Source organism: Chaetodon auriga, chromosome 1 (assembly GCF_051107435.1).
Source record: "Chaetodon auriga isolate fChaAug3 chromosome 1, fChaAug3.hap1, whole genome shotgun sequence".
Lineage (NCBI taxonomy): Eukaryota > Metazoa > Chordata > Actinopteri > Chaetodontiformes > Chaetodontidae > Chaetodon > Chaetodon auriga.
This window is the reverse complement of record NC_135074.1, coordinates 13,810,903-13,819,101: the sequence shown is the minus strand read 5'-3', so window position 1 is coordinate 13,819,101 and position 8,199 is coordinate 13,810,903. Positions and strand designations below refer to the sequence as shown.

Here is an 8,199-nt window from a genome sequence, read left to right as displayed (position 1 = left end):
ACTGAGTAAGAGACCTACAGTTCAGAATGTTAAAGGCCATTCACATTAAATTCTTGAGAGCTTGTGGCATTAAAACCACACATACAGCAAAATGACTCACAGTTGGAGCACTTCTCCAGCTTGGATCAGCATGAAACTCTCCAGATTAAATCATCACTACAAAAGATGCAATCACAGTTTAGGAAAATATCTGGTTGTCACATGACAACCAGATATTAACTATGACTCATGAATCACAGAGCTAATAATCCCGTGACTTGCACTGCTTGTTGCAGGTAAAAGCTAAAGATAATGGTGTTGAGAAAACTGATCATTTACTTTTGGATTCTGAATTTTGTATTTGTTGTATTTCCTGTCATGTTTTTACCAAATCAAGGTCCAAAAATGCTGCACACAGGCGCAGAGACAGGGGGTTTGTGAAGGGCAATGTCCTTTAATGAACACTTCAATTTAGAAATGTGCAACAGAGGAATCAGGATGATCCAGCACAGAAAGGAGAAAAGAGAGCAGGTAGGTGGAGAGTCCAGACTAGTGCTCACGACTGACAGGGATACTCCAGAGCAGGTGGCTGGAGATAAACCTGAGGCAGGCGAGAAGACACACAAGAAGAAGGCAGGTAAGGTGCAAAGCAACATAGAGCACCTCAGAGACTGGAATCAGACTGCTACCACCTTGCATAACAGACAATTTGACAAGTACTGAGTGAAGAACTGGGGTCTATATACTGAAGAGCTGGTGAGTGTAAATTAGCAGATGAGCATCAGGTGGGATCAGGTGATGAGGAGGAGGCGTGGACAGGTGGAGCCAACCTGCCAGTGTGACCTGCAGGAACACCCCTACACCACAGACGGGGAGACACAGACAACACACACAGGGGAAAAGGAAAACAGAAACACAAGGAAAAGGGGAGGCAGACTCCCGTTTGATCTCAAAACAACAACAACAACAACAACAACAACAACAAAAAACCACTCTACTGTAATGTGAGCATGTGTCATCCCAATAATTAGCCACAACATATTCAGCACTTACTGTAACAGATTGTGCTTATTGTGCTGGTGGCATGGCAGCTGGCTGAAGCTTGTGTCAATTTTCATCCTCCCATGAACTGCAGGTAATGTATGGTTTAATTTCCCTTTCAGCCCTGCATCAACCCTGCCACGTTTTGTGGCTTTACTTTTACAGTATATGCCCACAGCAGCAGCAAGACATGATCCGGTTCAGACTTCATGTGTAAATGGAGTGCTGCCATAACAGCCATTACCCTGTTGTTCACTCTTCCATGTGACACACAGCCTTAATAACAATCCAGTGCTTGTTTGTTGGAAAAATCCAGACCTCTCAATCCATTTAAGTGTAAGGGGAACAAATTGTGATTACTTGATAATAGACACTGTTAAGTCTGCCCCATTAACCATGCTCCATTAGCATAAACAAGAGTTTGGTTGACCATAAATCACAATGGTTTCGCTGAACTGCTTAATGTAATGTAGAACATCTTTTGTGCTCCACATACGCTGCTTTCACCTCAGCAGCCAAAGGAGAAGCAGGGCGCTGTGAATTGTTATGAAGACCTTCTGAGTGCAGTTACTTAATTTCACATGTTTGGAAAAAAAATTTACAATTATTTTAACATTGAGTTTTCCATTTGCTTTTCTTTTTTCATTTGTATACATGCTGTAGTCCTGTGGTGGAGAGTAAAATCTCTGCCTTGCTTGAGTAGAAGACAACCATTTGAATATGGCTTCTGCAGTCTTTTAAAACACAGAAATACACCAAAACAATTTCATCTCACATTTGGTACTACACTGTAACACATTTCCCTGTGAAATTACTGAAACTGTGGCAAAGTTTGCAGACACGTGCTATAAATAATAATGTGCCATAAAAAATAGCTCAGTTTTTCACTGAACATAAGCCCTAAAACACCTAACACAACACATTCAACTCCAGATATCTTAGAAATACATAAATACATACACAAAATATTGTGTTTAATAAGTAAATACTTCAAGTGCATGTCCTGTCCCATGAGTCTAAACATAAGGAATTACTTTGCAAAACAGATTGCAGGATAACATGATTTGTAATGCCCTCAAATGTCCTCTGTTTTAATTGGCAGAGGGTTGGCATGCAGGTGTCCAGGCTCTCAGCTCACTGAGTGACAGACAGGCAAGAGTAAAAATAGAGTGCAGACAGAGAGAAACCGAGAAATGAACCAAGTGAATGGTGCAGAGAGACATTTTCAACAAGAATGGACACCTGACTAACCTTCCACCTCTATTTTGATGTTCTTCAAAATAGAGTTGACTTCAGGATTCAGTGTGAGACCCTTCTTTTGGGTCAGCCTACCTGTCTTTTTAGACACCTTTCAGGGTTAAGTCCAATGAAGCGCCTAAAAATAGCCTGTTGCACTGTACTTTTATGAGCAAGCAAGTAAGAAATCATGTATTATGACCCAGCTTGTAGCACACACTGGCAACAAACTGTAAGTCTTTGCAGCAACCTAGTGACAGCTTAGAGCCACAGTAGGGTTGAACTAAAATATCTTAGAATCCATATAATGTGTCAATGCAGTTCACCAAATGGGTATTTTGTGGTTGGTTATGTGCTCTTATGAGACAAACCATCTGCCATCTTGTTTATTTGTATAAATTTTCACTGTTGTATGCTCAGGATTGTATGGACTGGACTTGGGGTAATTCATCAGGCTGGTCTAACACCAGCGTACACTGACTCTCCAACCCTTTTACCTTCACCAAGAAGCTGCTGGGGGACAAGCGTAGCGGCAACCTCGTGTGCTCAACCGAGGATGCAAACTCCTTCCTGCATAACACCCTAAGCGACCCAGAGAGAGACCAGGAGCTTGGACCACAGAGGGCCCTCATAAGCCCACAACCTCCAACAGTGGACTTTGTAACGAAGGAGCCCAGCTGGACTGAGGTTCAGGAGGTTATGAAGGGAGCCAGAACAGCTTCAGCCCCAAGCCCCAGCAGTGTTCCATACCCCACGTAGAAGCATTGCCCACAACTCCTTCGACACCTTCGGAACATCTTGAAGGTGATCTGGTGCAGGGTAAAAGCTGCAGGCCAATGAAGGTGCACAGAGGGTCTGTGGATCCCCAAGGAAGAGGACTCCAAGAACATCAGTGAATTTAGAACCATCTTCCTGCTAAGCTTTGAAGGCAAGATTTTCTTCAGCATCTTGTCACAATGACTAACGCCCACTGAGGGGGCACACTGGCGTGGTGACACAACTCATCAGGGAGGCCTGTGAAGGGAAGGGAGATCTTACCGTACTCTGGCTGAACCTCGCCAGTGCGTACGGCTCCATACCGCACAAGCTTGTTGAACTTGCTCTTCAACGACATCATGTTCCCAGCAAAGTCACAGACCTTATTCTGGATTGCTATAACAATTTCAGGGTATGAGTCACTGCTGGGTCAGGTACATCAGTCTGGCACTGACTTGAGAAAGGCATAATAACAGGCTGCACCATCTCAGCCCTTGCCATGAATATTATAGTCAAGTCAGCAGAGGTGCAGTGCAGGGGACAATTGACAAAATCAGGAGTATGTCAGCCCCCAGTTAGAGCGTTTATGGATGACCTGACTGTTGCCACCACATCTGTCCTGGGCAGTAGATGGATTCTCCAAGGCTTAGAGAAGCTCATCACATGGGCAAGGATGAGCTTTAAGTCAGTAAAATCAAGGTCTCTAGTGCTCAAGAGGGGAAAAGTAGCAGACAAGTTCCACTTCTCACTGTCTGGAGCTGCCATCCCATCCATCACAGAGAAGCCAGTTAATTGCCTCGGTAAGTACTTTGACTGCAGCCTCTGTGACCATCCAGAAAACTAGCAAAGAACTTGAAGACTGGCTGATTTGGGTTGACAAATCATGTCTGCCAGGGAGGTTCAAGGCCTAGATTTACCAGCATTCAATCTTGCCCTGGATCCTGTGGCCTCTGCTGCTGTACACAGTACCCAATACAACAGTCGAGGTCATGGAGAGAAACATCAGCAGCTACCTGCATACATGGCTTGGTCTACCCCACAGTCTGAGCAGCTCCACCCTGTATGGCACCAGCAACATCCTGCAGCTCCCATTCAGCAGCCTTGCTGAAGAGTTCATGGTGTCCAGAACATGGGAAGTCTTGCAGTACAGGGATTCCAGGGATCAGCTGGCATCGAGGTGCAAACAGGCAAGAAATAGAGGGCAGACAAAGCTCTGGAGGTGGCTGAGTCACAGCTGAGGCAGAAAACACTGGTGGGGTCCATAGCCACAGGGCGTGCAGGAATTTGCTACTTCTCGGAAACCAGGGTGGACAAGGCCATGGGCAAACAACAACAACATCTTGTTCAGGAGGAAGTGCGGGCAGGTGTGGAGGAAGAACGAGCTAGCAGGATGGTGGGAACGGGGCAACAAGAAGCATGGACTAAATGGGAGAATGTTCTGCAATGAAAGATCACCTGGTCCAACATCTGGAAAGCAGACTTCCATCGCATAAGGTTTTTAGTCCAGGCTATTTACAATGTCCTACCAAGTCCAGCCAACCTCCACGTCTGGGGCAAAACAGAAACCATCCTGTCCCCAGTGTCCAGGACGGGGATCGATGGAACATCTCCTCAGCAGCTGCCCAAAAGCCCTTTGAGATGGGCGCTATTGCTGGCGCCATGACCAGGTGCTTAGGGCAGTTACTGACAGCATAGCCACGACCATCAACACCATCAAGGGCCACCACAAGCCAAGGACCATCAGGTTCCACAGAGCTGGAGAGAAGCCCAACATTCAACCATGGTCGAAGTCTGGCCTCCTCACCTTTGCCACTGACTGGTAACTGGAAGTGGATCTTGGCAAACAGCTGAAGTCCCCTGCCAGGATAACATCTACATGGCCCCGACCGGACATGATCATCGTGTTGGATTCCACCAAGCAGTTGATCATTCTGAAGCTCACAGTGCCCTGGGAAGAGTGTATGGATTAGGCCAATAAGAGGAAGCGTGCCAAGTACTAGGAGCTGGTGGACGAGAGCAGGTGGCAAGGCTGGAAAACTGGCTGTGAACCTCTGGAGGTGGGCTGCCAAGGATTTGCAGGGCGGTCCCTCTGCAAAGTATTCACAGTGCTGGGCCTCACCGGGGAGGCAAAGAGGAAGGCCATCAGGTCTGCAACTGAAGCCGCAGAGAAAGCCGTAAGGTGGCTATGGATCAAGAGGGCAGATCCCTGGGCAAACGCTGCTGGGACACAGGCCGGGATCTGATCAACCCCGGTTGGGTGGCCTGGGCAAGGGTGTCTGATGTTGAAAGACCCGAAACACCCAATGACCCAGGTTACATCATTGATGATGTGTCCTAGCACATCCGCAAGATGTATCTTTCACCTGAGTGTACTGTAAGTGAACCCAAGATAATATGAAAATGATGCTGCTGAACTGCTGCCTGCCAGGTGCTTGCTATAATAATAACATTGACAAAAATGAAACCGAGGTCAGTCATTAGGTAAATAGATGCTGAAGAAAAATGTTATTTTCAGTGTTATCAATAGTCTTCTTAACTCCATCAGAGGAAGTTTGTACAGCCAGGTGGTTGATAATAGACAGGTTACAATACTGTAGCTTCCATAACTGCATAATGAGAGTAATTACAAGACAAAGCTTCATAATGACTGAAATCAGATTTTTGTTTTTTTGCAGAACACTTGTATAACCTCACATGCGTTCAGAGCTAATGCATCAACAAGTGTAACAGTGAGCTACAGTACTTAATACATTTACAACTGAATGTTGATGAAGCACCACCTCTTGACCTGATCAATATAAAAAAGGGAAAAGGCTACACTCTGAAAATCAGTATGACAGCATCATCAGCATAAAAGCTAAAAGGTAAATGATGAGTTAAAAGGCTCTTCAGGATCACTGAAACACCCTTTTAGCTTGATAGTAATTTCACAAGCCATGAAATAATCACAAATATTCAATAACAGAAACAAACTAGAATTAGCACCATGTGGTATTTTCTTTTTAGTGAAATGGAAGTTGTCTCTATATTGACATGTATGATACTAGTGAATCATTCCCGGTGAGAAACAAGCTGTCTTCACTTAAAGACTATTTTTAGAGGGCTTCATCACATGGAGCAACGACGATCTCCTGAAGCTCAATATCAGCAGAACCAAGGAGCTTGTGGTCGACTACAATGCTCCAAATATGGATGTTGCTACAAAGAAACTACAGATTGTTAAAACGTGGATGCTTCAAACACATCTTCATTCTGGCAGCACAGAAGATCTACACAGTCAACACAGTTTCAAGGTGGATACCCAAGATTAGAGTCACCAACTCACTATCTGATCTAATCAGTTCATTCTTGAGTCCCAGTGAACATTTGCGCCAAATTTGAAAAAAAAAAAAAAATAATAATTAAAAAATCCCTCAGAGCGTTCCTCAGATATCATGTTCAGGGAAATGGGATGGATGGACAACCTGAAAACTTTGTGCCTTTAATTGCAGAGGCTTAAAATGCTACTGATGATGGTATCTGTGTCACTCAGGGAAGAATGGAGTATTAGATGTTTAATCCTCCTGCTTTCTCTCCCCATGTGTCCTGCTCTGTCAATTATTTAATGACAGCAAAATGCCAGAAAAATCATGCACAAAAAAGACTGCTTTGTGTAACCCACCTGGTGCGTGTTTCACCAACCCTGCAGGTATATCTAAGATCTAGGCTCTAAGAGGAGACAGACACACAATGGAGCAGTAAAGGAAATGAAATCACTCTACTCCCTCCCTTAATAACTCACACCAAAACCTGGATAACTTCAACGTTACTGTATTAAATCGTTTGTTTCACTTTTCTATTTTTATCCACTTCCAGTACAGTAGTACAATTTCCATCTTTTTGTTACTGGAACATTTAACCTTGTACACCTTCGGCCATGAACAAAATTACACTCACAACTGAACAAATTTCACTCAACCGAGAAAAGTTGTTACTGACTCTTTTATAGTCACTTTTAACCAAAACTTAACATAACTAACTAAATTATTCCAAATTTGCAACTAAATTCAGCTAGAGCAATAATGTCCAAACCCAGGGTACAAAGTTTAAATTGTTGGGACCCAACCAAAAAACAAACAAACAAATAAACAACAACAAAAATATATGAGATCTCATAAAGCAAAAATGTATACTTTGTATAAAGACAACAAGGTGAATATGAATTAGTCTTTGGTCACTCAACCCAAGTCTGAGAATTGTCCCTGTTTAATTTGAGTGCACTGAAGTTCCTACCACCCCTTGCGAGGAAGACTGTCCACCCTGGCTCCCCAGAGGATGAAAAAGATGTAGACGGCTGAATGGGATGAGTAGGGGAGATGAAGAATGAAGATGGGGGCAGTGATGATCCAGTGAGCGATGATGAAAGGGGACGATGAGGTGGAAACCAGGATGCAGCAAGATGAAGGCACTTGAGCAGCTCAATCCAGTCTGTAGATCAGGCTCAGCAAAAAAATAGCCCAGCCTGCACCAAATGTGCAGGGAAATCATTAATTGTCCTTATCAATGGTCCACTTTGTGCTATTTTCCCTTTTAACAATGTTACACCAACACACAATATCCCCATATACTACACATAATAACATTTAACTCACACATTTATGTTTGAACCTAACAAAATTCACACAGCTTAATGAAATAGCTCACTAAGAACAAATAACAGTGCAGCAATTATATAAAACATGACCGTGTCTGCCTAAGTTAGCTGAATCAACTAACAATTATCTCAACATTTCTCTACTACATGTGAGGGAATTTCCTGTCAAGCCTGCAATAAATACTTCTGCATAACACATCTGAAGTCTCCTTGTGAACTCCTTCCTTCAGCTCACAAGAATTGCCACCACACTACACGGGATTCAAACATTTCACATACTCATAAGCTTACATCTGGTAATATCATCAGGTTATGAACTTATCCCAACTGGTTTTAAAACAGAATTAAATCACGTATCTCAAAGTTAACACATTTCAAAGCTATCAACAACATGTGCTAATTCACGGTTTTGGCTAGCAGCTAACTCACTGGGATATTCAATACACACCATTTGGACGGTCGGCAGCTCCGAGGCGGTCATATAACGTTGCGGTCATATAACTTAAAGGTCATATAACTTAAATGGTCAAAACGTCCTCGGCTGCAGCCTTGCT

The 8,199-nt window shown here is 43.7% G+C and overlaps 1 pseudogene; it reads left to right on the top strand.

Moving 5' to 3' along the window:
* Nucleotides 1–477: 477 nt before the first annotated feature.
* On the top strand, nt 478–5,292 carry LOC143324283 (uncharacterized; annotated as a pseudogene).
* Nucleotides 5,293–8,199: the final 2,907 nt, after the last annotated feature.